The sequence below is a fragment of the Giraffa tippelskirchi genome, chromosome 8 (genome assembly GCF_054371585.1).
Source record: "Giraffa tippelskirchi isolate mGirTip1 chromosome 8, T2T-mGirTip1v1.2.pri, whole genome shotgun sequence".
Lineage (NCBI taxonomy): Eukaryota > Metazoa > Chordata > Mammalia > Artiodactyla > Giraffidae > Giraffa > Giraffa tippelskirchi.
In genome coordinates this window covers 9,433,409-9,457,893 of record NC_137282.1, presented here as the reverse complement: position 1 = coordinate 9,457,893, position 24,485 = coordinate 9,433,409, and the positions used below count along the sequence as shown (strand labels likewise).

At 43.8% G+C, this 24,485-nt stretch overlaps 1 protein-coding gene across 19 annotated transcripts in view; it reads right to left on the bottom strand.

Annotated features, from left to right (window-relative positions):
• Positions 1-24,485, bottom strand: part of ZMAT4 (zinc finger matrin-type 4) — a 362,048-nt gene that overhangs the window by 67,670 nt on the left and 269,893 nt on the right. The window lies entirely within an intron of this gene.

The following is a 24,485-nucleotide window of genomic DNA, read 5'->3' as shown; positions in this document are numbered from 1 at the left end:
TTTTTTTTTCCTACAATACAATTTTTGATTACAGATTGCTTCATCCATAAAACACACTGTACCCCTATGGTGAAGTTGTGGATTAATGGCATCAAGGTCACCAATGGGTTACGTTAAACTCAAATGGGTTAAATTAAACTCATGAGGGCTATTAGAAAGTGTGTAAAGGAAAGAAGATGCGTGTCTCTTCTCTTCTCTCTCTGCCCTGTGGAGATGTGTCTTCTAGGCCATCTCTCATTTCTCCCCGAGAACTAGGGAATCACAGGCCATGTGATCTCCCTGAGGAATTGTCCTGATAGAGCCACAGCTAACAAAGAATCACGTCCCTAGCTTGTTAGCTGCATCAGCTGAGGACGCAGTGACTGTCAACTCTTTTGTCATGGGCTAGAGGTCTGAATGCAGCCTTGGTGACTCTTGCTTTAGAGCTGTCCTGGCTAACTGGTCAACCAAAAGGCCCCAGGAAGCAGGAGGAAAACTGGTGGTCATTTTCAAGAGACCTCATCCAAGAAGGATTCAAAGGGGAAATATGAATGAAGAAAAACTCCTAATTGTCAGTATCTTCCTTGAATCACATTATAAATGAGATCGTTCTCTCTCCCTGTTTCTCTCTTGTTATGGTTCACACGCGTCGGCCGTGGGGTGCTTGAATGTTATCTTTGATGTCCTTCTGGTTCTTGTTAATCCCTCTTGCCTGCCTGTAGACATCTATCTCAGGTGACTGGGTCTTTATCTTGCCTTCAGCAGACAGCCTGCCAAACCCCGTGTTAAGTCACGGCTGTCTGCTGCCTCCTGCAGTACTGGCTCTTTAATAGGGATGTTTGACACTAAAAAGCCTTCAACATTTGAAGAAAACAATGTGAAAGGTGAAATTTCAGGCCTGACCAGACAGGTAAGAGACCTTACGAAGACAGTAGCCTTCCAATCTCGGAAGCCACCTGAGTGTGTGCCCTGCCTTCCTCTGGACCAGGCTGACACAGACACTCTGACACACATGGCCTCACTGTGCCTTGCATAAGTGACTTTTCTCTGCAACACGTGGCAAGAGATCTCCCTGTTTAATACCACCGTCACAGGAGCCTCACCTACTTACAGAAGCACATCGATCTTATTCGATTCACAATGTAATAGAGAATAGCAAAATGCACAATTTATTGATAAAGGTTGATTTTAACATTGCAAAAAAAATCTAGAAAATGACTGAAGCTTCATAATTCTCAAATATATTGGACCTGTGAATATGGGAAACAGAGAACATGAGAATGAAGTACAGATCATTTTCAAGAGGAGGAATTATTGGGTTGGCAAAAAGTTCATTCAGGTTTTTCTGTAAGATGGTATAGAAAGACCCAATGAACTTTTTGGCTAACCCAATATATATTTTTCTCTCTTTTAAGCTTGTTATATAATGTTTAGGTGTCTCTATTTCCTGGTCTATAAAAGGAAGATAATAATTTTACCTACTCAGAAAGTTTATATGAAAATTAAAAATGTTAATGTAGGTGAACAACTTAGAAAAGAACCAAACAGCTCAATAAATGTAAACTATCATTGCTATTTTTAACCACAATGATTCTTTCCTTTGAACAAGAATAAAGACCTAAATCATGAGAGTGAGACTTCATAGTAATTTAATATTCTAGAAAGGGTTCTCTTTCATATAGCATCCTGAGGCATATTTAAATTATTCTGGCAAGCTGCTTTCTCCACAGATGCTATTTATACACATCTTTTTTTGACAGGTCAAATGCTTCCTTATATACTAATCATCCTATATAGTTGCTTGGCATAAAGTTGAATGGAAAATTATCTCTATCCTTCATTTTTACAAAAATTTTTTGAAAATATGGAAGATATGACATTACATGAACTATTTCCTAGGAAGCTGTTGACAGTGGATCTCAATATATTTTGCCTGGCTTTGTTCTTAAATTGAGTGATTGAGGCTATTGAATAGGTAATTAACCAAGTTCATAAATTAGAATAAAAGGAAAATGCAGAAGAGTATATTGGAAGTCGTGTAATTGCATCTGTTTTTTCCTTAAGGCATGCACTCAAGGAGCCATCTGAAGACCTGTTTTTATTCTTCCGTTAATAGCCTTTGTTAACAATATTCTTTGTTCTCTTGGGCCCTTATAAACACTGAGCAGGCAACAGCTCTGGTGAGAACAGCAATTCCATTCCAAATGCTCAAACTGACTTCCCAGGAGACTTTGATGTACCTGAATAGAATATATATACAAATAAATAAGTATATAAATGTATCTCCTTATTATTATATTATATATATTACTTGGTTGGCCAAAAAGTTCATTCAAGTTTTTTATATTACAGAAAAACCCAAATGTACTTTTTGGTTGACCCAATGTATTGTATTGTATTATATTATATTACATTATACTTTATAGATCTGCATTTGTGAATTCACCTACCACTAAAATGTATTTGTAATCCACAAAATCAATATTAGTGATGATTTGTGGTCATTCTTGGAACAGCCCACATGCACATTCTGTGATGAGGTTGAACAGGTCTGTTTCCTGGCTTCAGCTCTCACTGAGATGACCAGAGGGTGGAGATGGTGGGGAGCTGCCAGTGTAGGGCAAGAAGTTCTCGCTTTGGGACCTGTTGATGGGATTCGGATTTCAACTCTAGTCCCTTTTGCTGGGCAACCTCAGGCATGCTACTTATCACTTCTAAACCTCATTTTCCTATTGTTAATAAAAAGAAAATAGGCTTTCCTGATTTAAGTTAAGATTGTAATCTACTTGAGATATATTTATATACAGATATAATGATTTAAGTTGTTTATTAAGATTGTAATCTACTTGAGATGAACTATAGTCAGCTCTCAGTCTTGTTTTTGCTGACTGTATGGAGCTTCTCCTTCTTCAACTGCAAAAAATATAATCAATCTGATTTCGGTGTTGACCATCGGGTGATGTCCATGTGTAGAGACTTCTCTTCTGTTGTTGGAAGAGGGTGTTTGCTATGACCAGTGCATTCTCTTGGCAAAACTCTGTTAGCCTTTGCCCTGCTTCATTCTGTACTCCAAGGCCAAATTTGCCTGTTACGCCACGTATCTCTTGACCTCCTACTTTTGCATTCCAGTCCCCTATAATGAAGAGGACATCTTTTTTGGGTGTTAGTTCTAGAAGGTCTTGTAGGTCTTCATAGAACCATTCAACTTCAGCTTCTTCAGTATTACTGGTCGGGGCATAGGCTTGGATTACTGCGATATTGAATGGTTTGCCTTGGAAACGAACAGAGATCACTCTTTCGTTTTTGAGATTGCATCCAAGTACTGCATTTTGGACTCTTGTTGACGATGATGGGCTTCATGGCTACTTCATTTCTTCTAAGGGATTCTTGCCCACGGTAGTAGATATAATGGTCATCTGAATTAAATTTGCCTGTTCCTATCCATTTTAGTTCGCTGATTCCTAAAATGTCAATTTTCACTCTTGCCATCTCCTGTTGGACCACTTCCAATTTGCCTTGATTCACGGACCTAACACTCCAGGTTCCTATGCAATATTGCTCTTTACAGCATTGGACTTTACTTTCATCACCCATCACATCCACAAGTGGGTGTTGTTTTTGCTTTGGCTCCATCTCTTCATTCTTTCTGGTGTTATTTCTCCACTCTTCTCCAGTAGCATATTGGGCACCTACCAACCTGGGGAGTTCATCTTTCAGTATCATACCTTTTTGCTTTTTCATACTGTTCATGGGGTTCTCAAGGCAAGAATACTGAAGTGGATTGCCATTCCCTTCTCCAGTGGACCCCATTTTGTCAGAACTCTCCACCATGACCCATCTGTCTTGGGTGGCCCTACATGGCCTGGCTCATAGTTTCATTGAGCTAGACAAGGCTGTGGTCCATGTGATCAGACTGGTTAGTTTTCTGTGATTGTCCTTTTCATTCTGTCTGCCCTCTGATAGAGAAGGATAAGAGGCTTATGGAAGCTTCCTGATGGGAGAGACTGACTGAGGGGGAAACTGGGTCTTGTTCTGATGGGCAGGGTCATGTTCAGTAAATCTTTAATCCAATTTTCTGTTGATGGGCAGGGCTGTGTTCTCTCCTTGTTGCTTGACCTGAGGCCAAACTGTGGTGGAGGTAATGAAGATAATGGCGACCTCCTTCAAAAGGTCCCATTGCTGCACTCAGGGCCTCCAGCCCTGCAGCAGGGCACTGCTGACCCACGCCTCCACCGGAGACTCCTGGACACTCACGGGCATGTCTGGGTCGGTCTCTTGTGGGGCCACTGCCCCTTTCTCCTGGTCCTGGTGAGCACACGGTTCTGTCTGTGCCCTCAAGAGTCTGTTTCCCCAGTCCTGTGTAAGTTCTGGTGGCTCTATGGTGGGGTTAATGGCGACCCTCTCCAAGAGGGCTTATGCCATACCCAGGTCTGCTGCACCCAGAGCCCCTGCGGTAGGCCACTGCTGACCCGGACATCCACAGGGGACACTCAGATACAGTTCTGGCTCAGTCTCTATGGGCTGGGCGTGTGTTTCATGCCCTTCCCAGGTCTGAGCAGCTCAGGTGACCAGGTGCTTTTGGCCAGTGCACTGTCCCAGGATGGCCGTGTGTCTTAACCACCTCCCCAGTCCCAGCAGCTCGGTGTCCTGGGTGCACGGTGACAGCACTGTCTCGGATGTGCCACGTGTCTCCTCTGGGGAGCTGACCTCAGGCTGCGACCCTCCTGGAGGATGTCAACCATCCTGGATCCTGGGAAGGCGTGCTCAGCAGCTGGGAGCCTGCTCACGGTTTGGTGGAAGATGCCGTCTCTGGGGCTGAGACTGCAGCAGCCCCTTGCCTTCCGGCTCTGGCTGTTGCAAGCCTGCCTCTCTGCCTCTGGTGGAGAGGGGCTGGTCTGCAGCCTGCCAGCTCTCCTTTGGTGTTCCTCAATCCTTTGTTCTGTGCGCAGGCCAGGCTGTGCATTAAGTTGTTACATTAGAGCCTTTCACGGGAAAGTTTTCTTTTCTGCAGTTGCAGCTAGGCATGTATTCTGTGTGTTTTTTGTTTTTATTTTTTTATACCGATTATGTTGCCTTCTGAGATTCCAAAATTCCCCACAGACCCACCTGTAAGAGGGTTTCCTACTGTGTGGAAACTTCTCCTTCAGGACTCCCTCCCCAGGACAGGTCTCCATCCCTAACTCTTTTGTCTCTTTTTTTGTCTTTTATATTTTGCTCCACCTCCTTTCAAAGAGAATGGGCTGCCTTTCTGGGTGCCTGGTGTCCTCCGCCAGTGTTCAGAAGTTGTTTTGTGGAAGTTGCTCAGCATTCAAATGATCTTTTGATGAATTTGTCGGGGAGAAAGTGGTCTCCCCATCCTGTTCCCCCGCCACCTTGGCATTTAACTGGACTGAAAGGAGATCCAACCAGTCAATCCTACAGGAAATCAGTGCTGAATATTCATTGGAAGGACTGATGCTGAAGCTGAAACTCCAATACTTTGGCCACCTGATGCGAAGAACCAACTTGTTGGGAAAGACCCTGATGCTGGGAAAGATTGAAGGTGGAAGGAAAAGGGGATGGCAGAGGATGAGATGGTTGGATGGCATCACCAACTCAATGGACATGAGTTTGAGCAAGCTCCAGGAGCTGGTGGTGGACAGGGGAGTCTGGTGTGCTACAGTACATGGGGCTGCAAAGAGTCAGACACGACTGAGCAACTGAACTGAGCTGAAATACTTGACATATATATATACACACACACACACACACATATACAGATAAAATGATAGGTTTGTGGTACTGTTATTTATAAGAAATACATATTTTATCTTCACCCCTGTTTCTGGCACAGAGCTTCTAAAACACTGGGAATTTCCAAAGTGGTGTCAAAGAGGTGTCTTGTTATGTTAATGAGGGAGTGGCTGCCAGGAGAACCAACCATGTGATTAAAGGGTTAAAACTTTCAAGCCCATCCTTCCTTCTGATATCTGGCTGGAGGTTGACTCTATCACCAGAGGCCAATGGTTTAATCAATCATGCCAATGTATAATGAAACTTCCATAGATACCCAAAGGACTGGGTTTGGAGAGCTTCTAGGTCGGCGCCCATGTGGAGATGTGAGGAGAGTGATGCCCTGGGGGACCCTGTGGGGCTCCTGCACACAAAAGCCTTTCTGTGTACCCTATTCCTTGATTACAGGAAATAGGCTTCACTCAGCCTTCACGATCTCCCTAAAGTTCCAAAGGGCAAGTTCAAATAGCTGCTAATTAGGAACGGGAAGGGGTGGTGAGACAAGGAAGAAACAGTCAAAAGAAAGAACAGTGGCCAGCCTTAGGGCAGGGTCCTGATTCCCCATTAAGGGATATACAGAACAATACCTTTGAGCTGTTGGCAGATACTCAAACCCTCATCAGGTGGGAGAAATCAATGGTATGCTACACACAAGCACACAGAACCCAGTCATGTTGGATCTGGCAGGTTGATGATGCTGACTCACACTTACTCCACCAACCAGTCAGAAGAATGTCCATGAGCTGACCACGCTCTCTTTGAACCATTACTATAAAACTCCTCACTACCCTCTCCAAGTGAGCACACACAGTTTTGAGGACATTAGCCCACTGTGGCCCTCTTCGCCTGGCAAAGTAACAGTTATTCTTTTCTACTTCACCTAAAACTCTGCCTCTTTTTAAATATAGCAGTGTGTACATGACCTTCCCACAGTGCTATATTTAAAATGGATAAGCAACAAAAACCTCTTGTATCACACATGGAACTCTGCTCAATGTTATCTGGCAGGCTGGATGGGAGAGGGGGTTGGGGGGAGAATGGATATGTGTGGCTGAGTGCCTTCACTGTTCACCTGAAACTATCACAGCATTGTTAATTAGATCAGGGAACTAGATCCCACATGCCGCAACTAAGACTTCGTCCAGCCAAATAAATAAATATGATCTGAAAAAAAACTCTGCCTCTGAGATTTAATTTGGTGTTGGGGTACAGAAGCCAGATTTGACTTCAAGAGTGCCTGGCGATGGCGTAGAAGATTGTAGCCCCTTCACTCATTCATCTCTTCCATCTGGCTATTCTGAGTTATATCTGTTTACAATAACCTGGTAATCTAGTGAGCAAAATGTTTCTGTGAGTTGTGTGAGCTGCTCTAGCAAATTAATCAAACCCAAGGAGGGGGTCGTTGGAACCTCCAATCAATAGCCAGTTGGTCAGAAGCACAAATATAGATGACAACCTGGCCTTGTGGCTGGCATCTGAATTGGGGGGTAGGGGATGGCAGTAAGGATGGACTGGACCCATGGGATCTGATCCTGTCTCTGGGTAGATGGTGTCAGAATCTAGTTGAATTTTAGGACACTCATCTGGTGTCCCAAGGATTGCTTGCTGGTATGAGAAACATCATGCCAGTGTTGGCATAGGTATAAGAACCTATTTAAATATACGTATTTCCCCTAGGAGCAATGGTTCAGTATTGGCTAGTTCAGTTTTGGGGTGGGGGATTTATAGAATAGCTACCTTGAATAAAGGTCAATTGCATATATACACAATGGGAGTGATCAAGACTGTGAGGATCTGCAGGCCAGTGGGATGACTTTGGCTCTTAATTACATGATGGGAGCCACTGGACTGAAGGTCAACAGGATCTGACTGCTATTTTGAGAGTTGTCTACATGCAACACAAGAACAGAAGCAGGGAGACAATGTAGAGACCAATTATAATCATTCAGACAAGAAAATGTATAGACCTGGAGCAGGGTAGCAGCCCAAATTTCATAAAATGCCAAAAATGAGCTTAAAATGTGCCATTTTCCTCCCCAAAGATGAAAAGCAAGAGAGCTTTAACTACGTCTCCATCTGACTGCTCCTCCAGAGTGCTTTGCATCATGTCCCTGGAGCACAGGCTAAGCCTTCAGAGTCATCCTCTGAGCTCCTTCCAGCCCCATCCAGCTCTCTGGCACGTTGGGTTGGCTCTGTCTCCAAAACGGACCCAGAATGTAATCCAACATTTGAAAAATTCTTTCGATTGTGGTAAAATGCACATAACATACAATTTGCCATCTTAACCATTTCTAAGTGGACAGCCCAGTGGCCTTAAGTAGAGTAAGGCCCCTACATGTGAACGAGTTCCATTCTGAGAGTGCATTTGTTAAGTCCAATCTGTTCATGAGCCCAACACAGTTAGCCTAGATACCCAACTAACACAATCTGCTATATAGCACTGAAATGTAATAGATTTCTAATACTTTTCACCCAACTAACACATAAAAGACAAAGAAAGAATAACTAAAAAAAAACTTTTAATCTTACAGTACAGTACCTTGAGAGTACCGTAGTGCAGTATAACCGCTGGCATCCAGGGGCTGGCATAGAGCGAAGAGCCAAGAAGAGTTACTGACCGGAGGAGGGAGAGGAAGTGACAGATGGATGAGCTGAAGGATCGTCAGCAATAGGAGAGACAGGGCACGCTGGAATTTCACTCATGCCCGACATTGATGGAACACACACTCCCATCTTTAAAAGTTCAAAATTCGAAGGTTCGTATGCAGGGCACTTACTGTTCATTCATATCATTCTGCTGCCATCACCAGCCATCCTCAGAACGCTTTCCATCTCCCAAAACTGAAACTCTGTCCCCGTGAAACAACATTTCTTTCCTCTCTCGCCCCTGACAACCACCATCTACTTTGTCTCTATAAACATGACTATTCTAAGTACCTCATACGGGTGGAATCATACAGGATTTTGTCCCTGTGTGTCCGGTTTATGTCCTCAAGATTCACCCAAGTGGTAGCATTTGTCTGAACATCCTGTGTTTTTAAGGCTGCACGATATTCCATTTGTACGGATATTCTACATTTTGTTTATCTATTCATCCATGGACATGTTGATTTCACCTTTTGCCTATTGGAAATATTGGTGCTATGAGCCTGGTGTATACATACATGTCTGTTTGAGTCCTTGCTTTTAATTATTTTGTGTGCACACCCTAAAGTGGACTTTCTGGATAAAACAGACCCAGAAATCATCCCTGAAACCTCAGCTGCTACCACCCTAGTCTAAGCCCTCATAACTTCTTATTTGGATGATGCCAATTGGTACCCTCACCCTTCTGTTCCTCTTCTGTTTAGACCATTCTCCAAGCAGCAGTCAGAAGGATGATGCTCACATTTCAGTCCAATGACCCCCTTCGCATTTTGACACCATGCTGTCACCTTGGCTGGACCACCCCACCGCCTCCGCCTCACCCCCCCAACACCATACCCCCCCACTCCCACTGCTCCCTGCCTTCCACATTCCTGCCTCAGGGACCCTCCCTGGTCACCCTCTCTGTCTGCTCATCCCCAGGGCTGGGCGTAGCTTGCCTTCAGCTCCTTCAGAGCTTCTTTCAGAGGTCACCTTCTCCATGAGGTCCTCTCTGACTGCCCTGATGAGACTGCCACCTCCTGCTGCACTCCTGTGTGTTTTCCTCTCATCTCTCTCCATAGTACTTAGCACCATCCGTCATATTATCGATTTTACTCTTTAAAACAATTTTCTGAAATGCTGCATTAAAATCTAACATTCAAAACGGCCGTTCCAAGCACAGAGAAGTGCCTGGCATAGAAGCACTCAGTAAATATTTGAACAGATAAATGAATGAACAAATGAAATGGACAGTCATTCAAAGGTAATTCGGACAAGCTGAACACAAAAAGATGTTTAATCTTTAGAGAAATACCTAGTGGTCTTTTCTTTCGGTTTACCTAGATGGAAAAATTCATTGACCTATTATTTGAATTCCATGGCTATTTAAAACCAAGGTTTCTGGATGGGAGGGGGTTTCAGCAGTAACTATTCTGTCTCTCTGCCTCTCATCAAGATTCTAATGTGCCTCTCCAAAAGGAAGTATTTGAAGATGCAGAGAGGATATTTCTTAAAACTCCTTGAGTTTTATAAGTTTATACCACAGATTGAAAAAATAAGAATACATACAAGTATGTTATAGACATATTTTAACCATGAAAGTAAGGTGCCAAGTATATTATTAAAGGGTATGGTGAACTGAATTTGGAATTCTTTGTGCATATGGATTATTATCGTTGTTCTGTCGCTTAGTTGTGTCCAACTCTGTGACCCCACGGACTGCAGCACCACACACGGGCTTCCCTGTTCACCACCAACTCCTGGAGCTTACTCAAACTCATGTCCATAGCATCGGTGATGCCATCCAACCATCTCACCCCTTCTCCTTCTGCCTTCAATCTTTCCCAGCATCAGGTTCTTTTCCAGTGAGTCAGTTCTTCGCATCAGGTGGCCAAAGTATTGGAATTCAGCTTCAGCATCAGCCCTTTCAGTGAATATTCAGGACTGATTTCCTTTAGGATAGACTGGTTGGATCTCCTTGCAGTCCAAGGAACTCTCCAGAGTCTTCTCCAACACAGTTCAAAAGCATCAGTTCTTCAGTGCTCAGCCATCTTTATGGTCCAACTCTCACCTCCATACATGACTATTGGAAAAACCATAGCTTTGTCTATATGGACCTTTGTTGGCAAAGTAATGTCTATGCTTTTAATATGCTGTCTAGGTGATTATGTATAGGAAAACAAATGGAATATTAGGCCTACAATCCACTCAGATGAAATCCCATCATCTATAAACTACTGCTTTGATATTCCAACCAACAGTTTCCACCTTTAACCATCACCAGGCTTGTGAATTGTTGCAGGCTTTGTTCTGATCAACCAATACAAATGACTATTGCATAGTTAACAGTCACAATCTGGTGGGAAAATCTGACCAAACAATTGTTAATTCAATAAGATAAGTAGACATAGGCAAGTCGATCAAAAGTTTTAAATTTAAGATTTTCTAAAATCTTCCAAATATCCGACATTGACCTTGACTCCAAAAAAACTGCAGATTCACTCACTGCAATTTATTTCATCCTTTTTCCTCTTTTTTTCCCCCGTTGCACTTTGATTTTCTATCACTCACTGCAATTTATTTCATCCTTTTTCCTCTTTTTTTTCCCCCATTGCACTTCAATTTTCTAACACTCTGGCCTCTTCTATTACTTAGTTATAGCCCCAGAGAACAGGAAATGTCTGATTCATTTATGAATCTATTCCAGCCTAGGGCCTGGCACATAGTAGGTATTTAGTTGAAGTCTATTAATTATGGTTAATCATTGGACTCTGTCAAATAGACACGTACAAACACATACATACAACATACAGACACATAAATGCATACACATAAACATGCATAAATACACATGCTTATACACATACAGGCTTCCCTTCTGGCTCAGTGGTAAAGAATCTGCCTGCCAAGCAGGAGGCATGGGTTCGTTCCCTGGGTCAGGAAGATCCCCTGGAGAAGGAAATGGCAACCCACTCCAGTATTCTTGCCTGGAGAATCCCATGGACAGAGGAACATGGCAATCTACAGTCTACGGGGTCGCAAAAAGAGTCAGACACGACTAAGCGACTAAACAACAACAAATACACACATACACATACAGACTTCAGTGTTCCTACAGTGACTTTGAGGAAGTTGAAGAGTTCAATTTCCAACGTAAATTTGGAAAAAAACCTTCACCAAAGAAGGGCTTCCCACATAGCAGGTCTTCTCCATTAAAGAGCTAAGCTGCTCTTCCCTTTGGTGAAACAGGGGCACACCTCATCTGACAACATATCATCCTAGGGAACCATCCGCTTGCTTTGAACCCAAGAGTTGATATCTGCAAAGCCCACCTCAGTGCGCCGCTCGGCGGCGCTGGCCATGGTTTCCTCTCCCGGGATTGTGCTCCAGGCAGGTGGGGGGGTGGTGAAGCCAGATGGAAGGAGGCTGGCTGAGGGCAGTGCTGGCTTGAGCATGCGCTGTATGAGGAGGAGCGAAGGGAGGCTGGTGGGTCCCCATCACTGAGTCCAGCGAGCCCTCTGCTCCCAGCAATAATCTCTTTCTCTGCCTGGTCTCCCCCCCTGTGCACAGTGCCCAAGTCACCCTTAGGATACCTTGGACAGTGACGGCCTCCCCTGTTCATGCAGAGCTTGCAAATGTTCTTGGTCTTGAACTATTCAAACGAGCATCATCTCTTTGGATGTTTTCATCTCCCTGTTTAAACTAAAAGCTGCTTTGAAGCTACAGTGACATCTCAAGATAGTCACACTTTCACTTCCCTCAAGACCTGCAGAGAGCTCTGCTCACAGGGCTGCTTACAGAATAGGTATGTAATCAAACAGGTGTTTATGCAGGAGGGGGCAGGGATGTTGGAAGGGAGGAGTCAGGTGATGCATAAACCTCTATTTTGCTTTATTTCCATACTTTGGACATCTGTCATTCCTCCTAGTATGTAAGTCAACAGATAATAATAGTACAGTCTCCCTCACATTCAGATATTCTATTTTTCTGACCTCCTTTCTGGCCTGAGCCACACTAACTTCTATCTCTAAGTTCTTCCAAGATAAAAATGGACCAACGAAAGCTCAGTATAGGATGCTGGAGGGCCCTGCCTGAGTCCCAGCCCACAGACACTGCCTCCTCCATCAGAGTGGACCTAGCTGCCCTTAACAACAGAAAAATACACACACGCACACACGCACAGGTCCCACCTTCCCCTGGGCATTCCCCAATGCCCCTGCCATCTTCAAGCAAGAGGCTATTCTAATCCTGGGGACTGGGTGTCTGAAGGGCTCCCAACGACTAGGCTGTGTAACTCCATCTTGCCCCACGTTTGGAGACTGGATTCTCAACTAGGTCATGAGGCCCGAGTCCTCGTCCTGGAAAAGTCCTATTTCCTCAGTCAGTACCCCTGCCTGCAGCCCATTCCCCTTCCAGCTGTCCACAGAAAAGCCATTCGATCCTTCCCATTAGTTCCAGAACTCCAACAGGGTGGAAGTAACTTTTGTCCCTCTAGCCAGGTGGGTTTGGAATAAAGTCATTTTAATCTATAGCTGAGCATGTGAATGTCAAGTATACAGCACAGACAGGCACAGGGTAGGACCTTCCAGCCCTCAACTTGAAAATGGCTCTCACTCACAACAACCCTTATTGCTTGAACATCTGCAGTTGTTGAAGGAAATAATTTAAAGGATTTAAATAGGGGGTTGAGAGGGCGGCTCAAGAGGAAGGGGATATATGTACACACATGACTGATTCACGTGGTTGTACAGCAGAAACTAACTCAACACTGTAAAGCAATTAGCCTCCAAATAAAAATTAAAAAAAATATTTAAAGGATTCAAATAAAACCAAAAGGCTTTATTTATCTGATGTGCCATTAGGGAGCCCCCCAAAACCAGGTGACCCAGGGTTGAGACAGAGTCGGTGTCACAGGGCACGGGAAGCTGAGTGTGGGTTCCTGTGGTTTGGATTGAGGCAACCTTTTTCCACTTGAGCCAAACTCGCAGCCCAGATACCAACAACCATTAGCGTAGGATCTTCCTAGAAGGGTTTTAGCGAGCCTTGTGGTTGATCAGGCCTTCAAAGTGCCTGGGACGGGGAGATAAAGAGCAGAAAAGTAAGGAAGCGGGCAAAGTGGGGGACTGGGGTCTCTAAGGTCTGTTTTATTCCGCTTATGTGGTCAGTCCTTCTCAAAATATCTGTGATGAAAAACCAGAATTTTTTGTTTTTATTGACTTTGAATTTTCACTATGTTGCAGAACCACACTTCTGTGAAATCCAATAAAAATTAAATTAGTAGGAAAATAAAATGAAAACAAAGGCACGTAAAGATTCAGCACACTTAAAATGACTCTATAAAGTTCGAGGGGGAAGCTGCTAAACGTTTACTCTTAATTTCTATGCTTATCTCCTTGTAGCCCAGTAAAACCCAGTTCTCAGGCCAGCATGGGTCCATGAACTAATTTTTGAGCAGGACTGCTTCAATTAAGTGGAGTTTCTTCATTGCCTGTCAATCTCAAAGCCCCATCTGCCCATGGGACCCCCCCCCCACTTGACGGCAGGCACCCCTGTGACTGCCTAGCTCTTTCCTGCAGACCACTGCCCACACGTGGTCCCCATGCTGCTGTCTTCAGCGAGAATTTATTCCCCAAACCCACAGTTAGATGTTAACACCAGCCAATCTGATCACCTACCGGCCCCTGGAATGTGATCAAACCACGGAGACAGCTCACTGTGACAAAACCGCAGACAGTTAATTCTGGGCACGTCTCAGTTTTCTTCTCACCTTCCCTCACTCTCTCAATTCCCTGACGGATAACTGAGTCAACATCTTTTGTTCTGTAATCCCTTCAAACTTTTGTGCTTTTTACAGCTTTGGACCATGGTTTTGCCCAAGTTTCATGTCCTTTCTGTTCCCTCAGCTCCCTTTGAGAAGACGTCGTAGGTTCCAGGTGAACCCACAGAGTTCAATTCAGGAGATTCAGGTCACAGGATCTGCAGTGTCGATGACCAAATCCAAGTCCTAGACCCTGTCCTCTGTCCTGTCTTCATCAGCCAAGGTATGGCAGCATCTCCAGCTTTACAGTTATTAGATTTATTACTTAAGATTAATTAATGCATCGCAATTTGAACAGATTCCAACTGGTGAATTCTACGCAGTATTTTTTAAGGAAGTTTTTTAAAAGTAAAAGTATCTTCTAGTAAAGTCAAGCCCTGAAAACAAACAAAATTTCAAAGAGTCTAAAAATAAATCCTCACTCATTATTGAATCCAGAGCCTGGAGATCTTCTGTTGTATACAATAAATCCAGAAAATCAAGAGCTTATTTACAGAGGCACACACACAACCGAATGTAAAGAGTACCCAAAATACTGTTCACCTGTACAAGGACCACCTACATGTCTACTTATCTTTTATCTTAGATCAAACAGGCAAAGCTCTGTGAGCACATCATGCCTTAGGTAGACATAATACTACAAAGCAAAAATGGATTGTGTGAGGCAGCCATGCAGGGGTGGAATTCATCTCATGAGGAGATACCCAAAGAAAATCACACACAAAAACAGCCTAATCAAGTGGATGATCCACCAAATCATACACATTTTTTTTCAGTGCATCTTTCTGGAAAGCCTGATTGCCAGTTGAACCACTTAAGGGAAAATGACTCATCTGCTTCATGTGGATAAAAGCAGGAACCATTGCTTTCATAAATGACATGAATACAATTTAATTCTGTCATCTTTTCTGCTTGGGAAAAGTGACTGGATTTCTCACAGAAATAAGAATTGGATGTTTGTATATTTGCCATGTTTCCCTGAGAGTGTAATAAGAAAGAGATGGTGCCTCATGCATTTCGAATCTTTGGATGTGCCTTGGTTTCAACTGTGCGCACTGTATAAACAGCAGAAGGGAGACAGAAGATGGGACGATATGAAAAGGAGGTTTTGTGTGAAACCCAAGCTGGTTCTAGACTAGATTTTCTTCTATTTTCAAATTGAGTAATCAGATTTCCTTGGCGGCCAGTCTCTGCATGTGTATGATGGCTGTTATGAAAATTCCTCTTCACCACCATATAAATATACAATTATCATTTTCAAAAAGGTCCAAGGTGGCATCTGCCCTTTCTTTTGAGTTCTAAGAACAAGTAGCCTGTACTTAACTGAGAAGTTCCTTTGGCAAATGCAAAAGTTGTGGAATTGTTTGCTATAGAGTCCCTTAAAAGTAGTTTTAATGGACCATGTAATAGCTTATTCCACTTTGCCCTTTTATTTTAGCATAAAAGCATAAATATTCCATTCAAATGCAGAAAGTCTATTCAAAGCAAAAATACTGGCCCAGCATGTCAGCTACAGCACTCTTTGGGTCGTGGTCCATTTAAAGGACAACGACGGGTCATTATTCATCCCTTCTGCCTAGAATTTGAACGTATCATCTGTGGGACGTATCTGATCGCTGAAATTTACACTTCAACTTAATGTCTGCTGCATGTAATCACATCGAGAAAACCATTATTCTGTCCTACAGCAAATCAATGTAGGATTCCCTTCTGGAAGAAAATGTAGGCTGTTCATATTCTGAGCAATAGTAAGCGAGACCAGTAAAGATGAAAAGTTAAAGTCTCCAATGTTCAAACAGTTTCTCAAGAGAGGTTAAAAATAAAATTTTACTATCATCTATTTTAGTTTTACAGACAAGTAGCTTAAGTGCTGCAGTAAACTGGGGAAGTAGGACCTGGAACTCTCCTGTAATCTAGAGAGCTGACTTTTCAGCAAGCGTTTTTACTGTCACACCTGCATTGTCATGGTTGAAAGGCAGAGATAGTCCAGCGGAGGGCAAATCCCCGGGGCTTCAGGCTTCACTCTCAGCCCCATGCCTTACTGTCATGAGACACTGAGGTTTAGTCTTCAGCTTTCCAAGAATAAAGATCATTTCCTACAGTCTGGAGGTAGGGGGTTATCGTGAAGGAATGAAGGAGGCAACACATGGAAAATACCCAGCACAGTTCATGTTATACAATGGAGAGTCTGTCACTGCTCATTCCTAGTCTCTCTTCTCTCTCTCTCTGTCATGAATCTGTTATGATAAATAATGACCACAAGTGCTCTGGGGCAACATTGCAAACCCGAAGACTCACTGTGTGTCTACACAAATACAGAAGATGTGATTTGTTACTGCTATTGTTTAGTTGGTAAGTCATGTCCAACCCTTTGCAATCCCATGGACTTTAGCCCGCCAGGCTCCTCTGTCCATGGGATTTCCCAAGCAAGAATACTGGAGTAGGTTGCCATTTCCTTCTCCAGGGGATCTTCTGGACCCAGGGATCAAACCCATGTCTCCTGCTTGGAGCTCTGTTTCCTAGGGAATCTAGGGCTAAGAAAACTTCTGAAAAAGCTTTTGCACAACTTTAAATAAAAGACTTTCTTCAATAAGATAAGAAGTCTTGGCTTATTTTCCTTTTTTTGGCATCACATATTAAAGGAAAAGAAAAATTAATATTTATAGTTTAAGCGTCTGTTGGGGGAAAGCTACATTCATTTTACAAAATTTGACTTTAGGTTTTCTAGCAGCTGGAATGGAGAAGGAAGCAGAATAGGTTTCATAAGTCAATAATAATTGGAAGTAAATTTATCAAGAAAAAAATATCTCAACTCTTACTAGACCCTCTGCTTTGGGAGGAATTTGTCATGATGTCATGATGCTCCTTATGTAAGAGTCACAAAGTTATCATGAATCATATCCTTTATATTTTTTACACTGAAAAAATATACAGAATACTCCTGATGTGGGTTTTTCTTATACTAGAATTCAGGGAAAGGCAATAGCATGATTTTAGGACAGTAGCTGTAAAATACTGATCTACACAAGAAGTTTCTTTAAAATACACATTTCAAGGCTTCATTCATGACTCAGAATTCCCAGAGCTAGAGTCATGCCCAAAATATGTATTTTGGAGAGGATGCAGGTATTGCCCACCAAAGGCTGAATACCGGCCCTTTTCAGTGGTTCAACCTAAATATTGTCTAGAAAAATAGTCCAACTCTGGCAGCTTCTAAGAATACATTCTAAATGTTATCATAAATGAGATCACTACACAGAAAGATACCATCATTGAGATTTGAGGAATTACAAAATGAGCATAAAGGTAAAATAAAATGGCAAATTATGGGTCAAGAAATATGATGAATGTTCTTTGAGCAAATATCTGTGTCACACCCTCGGTGGTTACAACGCTTTAGCTAAGTAAACAGCATGGGACACACAATATGGGATCCTGAAAAGCAGAGGCAGGGCCCCACCATCAATAAACTTATAGCACAATTCAGAGGAAGGATCACACAGCAAAAGGTTATGTCAGTCAGGGCGAGTCAATGTACCATGAATTGTGTCGATAGATGCAAACGGTCTACCGAATATGCCAGCCACTGAGGACCTCCAATACCAGCCTAATGTTTTTTGTCTTTTCTAAAAGAAAGCCTTTGCCTCATAGATAGCTCTGCTGCAGACAAATTTATTGAAATTAAAAATTTACAAATAAGGAACTTCCCTCGTGGTCCTGTGGTTAAGATGTCGCCTTGCAGTGCAGGGGATGTGGGTTTGATCCCTGGTCGGGGAACAAAGATCCCATATTCTGAGGGGGACAGCTAAGTCCCTGGCACCGTAGTGAACCAGTGCGCCATGGAACAACTGCGCTTGCGCACTGCAACTGGAGCGTCTGTACACTGCGTCAAAAGCTCCTACGTGATGACATGATGCAACAAAGATCCTACAAGCTGAAACTAAGACCCAACGCAGCCAAATACATAAATACAAATAATTTTTTAAAATTCCAAACAAAACAAAACAAAACAAATAAGGCACGTGGCACAGATCAGACCACTAGAACATTTTCTGAAATTCCACCCCACTCCCTACCTTTAGAAAGCATGACTGAAACAGCCTGACTGGTCAGAGTTGAATCACCGGAGTTTTCTACATGTTTAACCTCCAAGCCCTAGGTTTCTACTGTCTGGGTGTGTGGCAACAAGCTGACCCACCACTGGGAACAGTACCATTTTAATATGACTTTTCAAATTCAATATTTAGAGGTATTTTTAATCAGTCCACATATAACAAAGAGAAAACATCCTTCATCCTGGGGTATCCAGAACAAAGGCAACGTGAGGCGGTGTGCTCATTTGTAGCAGAGTCCCTCTGGACTTCCTGGGATTTATCTTCTACATCACTGCTCTAAGAGGCTAAACACTCACAAACAATTCTGTCAGAGGGTCTGGGGAAAGAAAAAAAAAAAAAGCACACATAAATAATACTTCCTGACACCAAATATATTTCATAGTGTCTAACAGATGCTCCAGATTTTAAAAATGGAACTGTGGTTTAAATATCTTTAGAGGGGATGCAGTCTGTGTGGACAGAAGAACGGATGCTTCTGAGTGCAAGGATTTCAACTGTCTTCTGAGACTTGTGAGTAGGCTTTCTCTGGCTGTGGCAAGTAGGGGCTACTCGCCGTTGTGGTTTGCGGGCTTCTCACTGTGGTGGCTTCTCCTGTTGTGGAACACAGACCCTGGAGCACATGGGCTTCAGCAGTTGTGACACATGAGTGTAGCTGTCCCCCGGCATGTGGGATTTTCCCAGACCAGGGAGGGACACCATGTCCCCTGCATTGGCAGGTGGATTCTTGACCACCGAACCACCAGGGAAGTCTGTCTTTCGAGACTTTTAAATCCAAGCTACCAATTCATTTAACATAAAAACTGAAATCGCTTGATCCTTTTGATTGAGCGCATTCCATTCTTCATGTGACTAGAAAAATCTTATGGCTTTTAGCAGTCAGAGCCACACGAAAGGTGGAAGGAGAAGAGACGTGAGGGTCTGGCTCATTCGGGCCAACTGCCCCGACTTGGTATTAAGTGGCATCTTAGCTTGGGTTTCTCCAGAAGTGACTTGATTCAGGGAATCAAGTACAAGAATTTTATTCTGAAGACAACTCCAGAAAACACTAATGAGGAAGTAGAAAAAGAGGGAGGAAGGAAGATGGTTCATAAAGGACTTGTTTTCCAGGAAGTGGGCTCTTGGAAGAAGGCTGAGCCCCACCAGGTTAAGTGTCTGTCTCAGATTAAGGCATGGACCTGACCGGCAACAAGCTCATAGCGTAATTCAGAAGAAGAGGCACACTAGTGCCTGGTCTGTCATTGAGGACAGGCTGCTGGGGAGCGGGCAGGGCTATTCATTCTCTGATGCCTGGAGCCCGGCACAGAGACAGTAACGTGGACTCCGGTGAGCAGAGAAAGCCCTCGGACAAAGATGCTGGTGGCAACAGCCTTAGCGCAAGGTGGTGTTGCACTGAGTGATACGGGCAGAGAGCCGTCGGAGTCAAAGAGGACTTGACCTAGTGTGCCCATTCAAATCCTCTGTGGTCAAAAGATGGCAGAGCAGGGGTAAAAGAGAAAAGCTTAAAAAATAATTTTTGAAGAGCCTAAAAAATAATAAAAGCACAACCAGTTTGGTCTTCTCCAGGTGGGTGGAGCACACTTGGCACCTTTGGGGTTTATTCTGTTCTGGGTGGGATGCAGGCTGGAGACAGGAAGAGATGCTCATCCGGCAGACACTGATGAGCGAGCCCTGAGTCCAGATGGGGAGCACAGAAGAGGCAGTGCGGAATGGAGGCAGAGAGAGAACCTTCTCCTCAGTCCCTGGGGTAGCAGAGGGGAAGACAGTGCAGCCTGCAAGGTGAGGTCCAAGGAGGCAGTTACCAGAGAGATGCAGGGCCAGGGGGACAGGAGCATCTAGTGGGAAGTCCTGGCTGGACAAGAGTTCTGTCTGGCTCACCTCTGAACATCAGCTCTGCACTGCTGATGGGTCAAGCAGAGCACGGAAGGTGAATCGGGCACCGCTCCACCCCACAAGTGAAGAAACATGCCCTGGGCAGAGGACAGAGGGGTCACGGTAGACCATGCCCACCACAAACAGACCGAGTGCCTACCCTTTCATTATGGATCTGTGACGTCCTTCTCATCCTTGCAGCCCAGCCCATTACCCGTGGCCCAAGACACTGCAGTCTAGTTTCTCACACCGGGAAATCACCTACTCACACGGAAAACACACAGTAGAAACACAACAGGCCATCCACCAAACGTGACCCCAGCATTTGAAAGATGTTCGTCACAAAACAGGAATCTAGATTTTTCTCACTAGCCCTAGAGAGTTCTGAGAGATCCCAAGACATGGAAGTGTCTGGGTTGGCAGGTTGTTTAGGAAGGCAAGAGGCTAGAAATTGCTATAGGGCACAAGCCCTGATCCGTCCTGTAATCATTTTACCCCTGCCACTCTCAGATCCAAAGGGTCACTGCAGAGGCACACTCTAAGTGACAACTAAAATCTGGGTGTTCAGAGCAACAAGAGAGTGGAAGCTGGAGCAAAGGCTGATGTGGGAACAGTCAGAGGCCCCCTTCCTTCTCTGTCCTTCTGTAGACCATGGCAGGACTGGTGACCTCAGGGCACAAAATCAGGACACAGCCAAGATTTTCAAGTCCCGGGGCTGGGGGATCTGCCATCTGACCAACATCACTTTTATTCCTCTTGTTAAAGACCATTTATGTAGCTCAGGATCCTTCCTACAAGATCTGGGAATCTCAGGTACTAGCAAAGCAAGGACTCTGGTCAAAGGAAGACAACAGATTTGCTTCAGATTTTGAGATGCTCGCAATGTAAAATCGTATGTTATTGTAACACAAATTATCCAGCCGATGATTCCTCAGTCCCATAGCCTGTTTACAGATTTTTATTATCAAGCTCTTGGTCCAGCCACTGGGGCTTGCCATGGCTTCTATTTGAGTCAGCCTATAACAAACAGCCCTGATAGGTTATAATTCTGCATTTACAGTACCTAATACAATCTGGATGTGAATGTGCACAAAAATGGAGCAGAATATCTGTTTCTCTCTCAGTGGTTTTCTCAGACAAGCTTTTTTGCTGCCCAAGCTCCTTTTAAGCTGTGCTGTACATTTGTTTTTCAGCAAAAGCATTTGATATATATCCCCCGCTGCTTGTTCATTTCCAATGCATCCTAGACCATTCCGAATACTAGTAAATTCTTGACGGAATGATTTATATTCTAATATTAGCAATGGTGTGTTCCACCAAATTGAGGCTTGAGTAGTTTTATTAGAGAAATGACATTCAACGCTATTGGTCTCCATCTTTTTAACCTAATAAGAGCAGGTGATGCTCTGCAAAGGAGAGACACTGTGATTCTAGTCTCATCTCTACCAGGGAGGGGTGAGGGACCTTGGGAAAGTGACTCAGGGCTTGTGCCCATGAGACAGGCCTGCACGCACCAGAACCACCTGTGGAAAGCCAGGAGGTAGAAAGATGGAAAGATGCCAGAAGGCTTAGACAAGGCCAGAACTCGCTTCATGAAAGGATGAATTCAGACACAAGAGCCTGGAGATAGCCCTGAATCCATGTTCCGATTGAGAGGAAAATGGGAAAAGGGCTGGATTCCAGTAGCTGAGGCTTTGAAGTGGGTTCAGGTCTGAGCAGCTGGTAATCTGCAAAGACCCAGGTATTCAAAAGTTGGAGCAGAAAATAAGGGTAGGGGAAAGAAGAGAGACTCACCCCAGTGGTATCAGGCAGGGCTGGGAATTAAAGGTCCAAGGTTAGAGTTGAACAATCTAGGAACTGTTCAAAGCAGATCAAATCATATTTGGCAAAAGCTTACCCACAGCTCTCAGATTTCAGTTTTGTCAGAGCCAATACACTAGTGACAACGTCATGGACTTTAAAGGGCGCTATAAATACTGAATCTTTCATTGAGTTTTAGTAAAAATAGAAACTCTACTTTCATGTACCAAAATAACAGCTTTCAGAAGTTTAGTAGTAAGAGTCAGTTCAAAGTATTTAACATGTTTAAACTGCCTATCGGTGATACATGAAAACACAAAAGAAAGTTCAATTGATAAATGAGCTGCCAATTCTTTTTTTAAAAAAGCAATCACTATGGCTTATAACTTAAACATATGAAACTTAGAAGAAAGGAAAGAGTTTATGTCAGATATCCAGAGTTTACACTTTTATCTGCCCAGAGGGAACAGGGAAGAGGATGAATACCTGTGTAAGGTGCACAACCGAAGGGTACTAGGAAGGACCACGGACCCAAAGAAGGGTCTTCTCAAATACTCATGAGGACGCCCCTCCGAGGCGGAGAATGTGACTTCCAGGAAGCTGGCACGGCTGACACAAGTTTATGGAGAAGAACACACATTGGCCAAGAATCTGTTCTATTCCCATCAGTGGCACTAACTGGGCAACTTTGCACAAATCCTTCATTTCTCCTGGTTTTCTGCCTCATTTGCAAAAGAGGGTGTTTAAGGCCAGCTTAAATGTTATGATTCTAAGAGGTTACTAAGCGTTAACACTTCATTTGACAAACATTTCCAGCTTCCCTCCGACGTGTCCGACTCTATGTTTAGGGCTGGGCAGCAAGTCAAATAAAACAGCACATGTGGCTTCAGGGAGCCCTCTGTCTCGCTGGAGAACTAAGGAGGACACTCTAGTAATGAAGTCGCATCTGGCTGCTCACTGCTCGAAAGCCAATACTTGAGAGGCAAGGTTGGTGGAAAGGAAATCTTGCTTTTTTCCTTTCTGGGAGGGCAGACTGGTGCCCAAAGGCCAACACTCCATAGCTAGTCAGTGGGTGAGAGCTTTTAAAGGGGAGTTTCAGGGGTGTGTAGGGGGAGGGGCTACATGTAGAACATCACCTTCAGCTTTGATGGCCATCTTGAAATCGGTCATCAGTGGTCTGACCAGCATCATCTTGATGTTGTAAGTACAGTTACCCTTCAGTTCCAGGGTCGGTTCGCTCCCATTTCCTTGAGGCCAGTTCTTGTAACTGTGGCAGCTGATGTCATGGCCACAGTCTGGGCATCATGCAGTTAACTTCTTCCACCCACTGGGGGTTTCAGTATCTACAAGACAGCTCTCAGGATATGGCTCCGAATATTATCTGTAGTCCTTGAGGAGGAACTAAACATCCTTGACTTTAATGACTAAATTATTATTTGGTCTTATTTGAGTGCTTTTCCTTTGTTTCTGTATTTTTTCTCATTTCTCTGATTAAATTTATCCTTTGACTAAAGTCTTTCTACAGACAAAAGGCAGGCTGAGGACTTGGGGGTAGGGAGGGATCTGTCAAAAGGCTCCCAGAGGGTCCTGCTCAGTTTTGTAACCACGGGACGCTATACAGACAGAGGGAGGTCCCCTGATACAACAGAAGAAGCTAGCTGGAGATTAACAGCTGTAATCTGAGTAGCTGGCCTCATGGTAGCACAGCAGGGCAGGATGTAGCTCTAGGACAATGTGACATGGTGACGAGACGGTGGGCTTGGAGGCTGCTCTAGGCAAACACTGTAAGTACTCTGAGTGGTCCTCTGTGAATCTGAAAAACAAGACTAGCATTATTTTCCTTGCAGGGCAGGTGTGAGAATAAAAGTGAGCTAATGCATGAGAAAATACGAACAAACGCCTAGCATAATTTTAATATGGAAGAACAAACCTGACTCCATTCCAGATCTATTTCTTTTACTTTAACCTTTGTACCCTGGGGCCTGTGCTGAGTCATCCTGGCTCTGTGCTTTTTGTAAAAGAAGGTGGCCTGTAGCCTGAAATATACAGGACAGTCCATTCTCAAGCCTCCCACTTTTAAAGATCTAACAGTCTTCCATTCAAACAGAGATAACAGAGTTGCAGGATAGAGAATAACTTTTGTGTTGCTGGAGGTTTACAGGAACATTGTGATCTGACCTATGGGGAGAGCTGCAAGAACAAAGGATTCTGATACCAAGAAGTTTGCAACAACCAACCACATACCCTCCCCTTTTAGGGGATTCGAAAGCAAGATGGTTCTTTGGGACATGAGGCTGCTATCTTCTCGGTTTGATGGCTTTCCAAATAAAGTCATTACTCCTTGTCCCAACATCTCCTGATTTATTGGCCTTTTGTGGTGAGTAGAACAAGTTTGGACTTGGTAACATTATTTTGGTGATTTTCATTTTTACTAATATGCAAAGGACTCGGAAGGGGAGCCAAGAAGACAAAAAGACAGACAGGGCGGTTTTGCCTCAGCTTGGCTG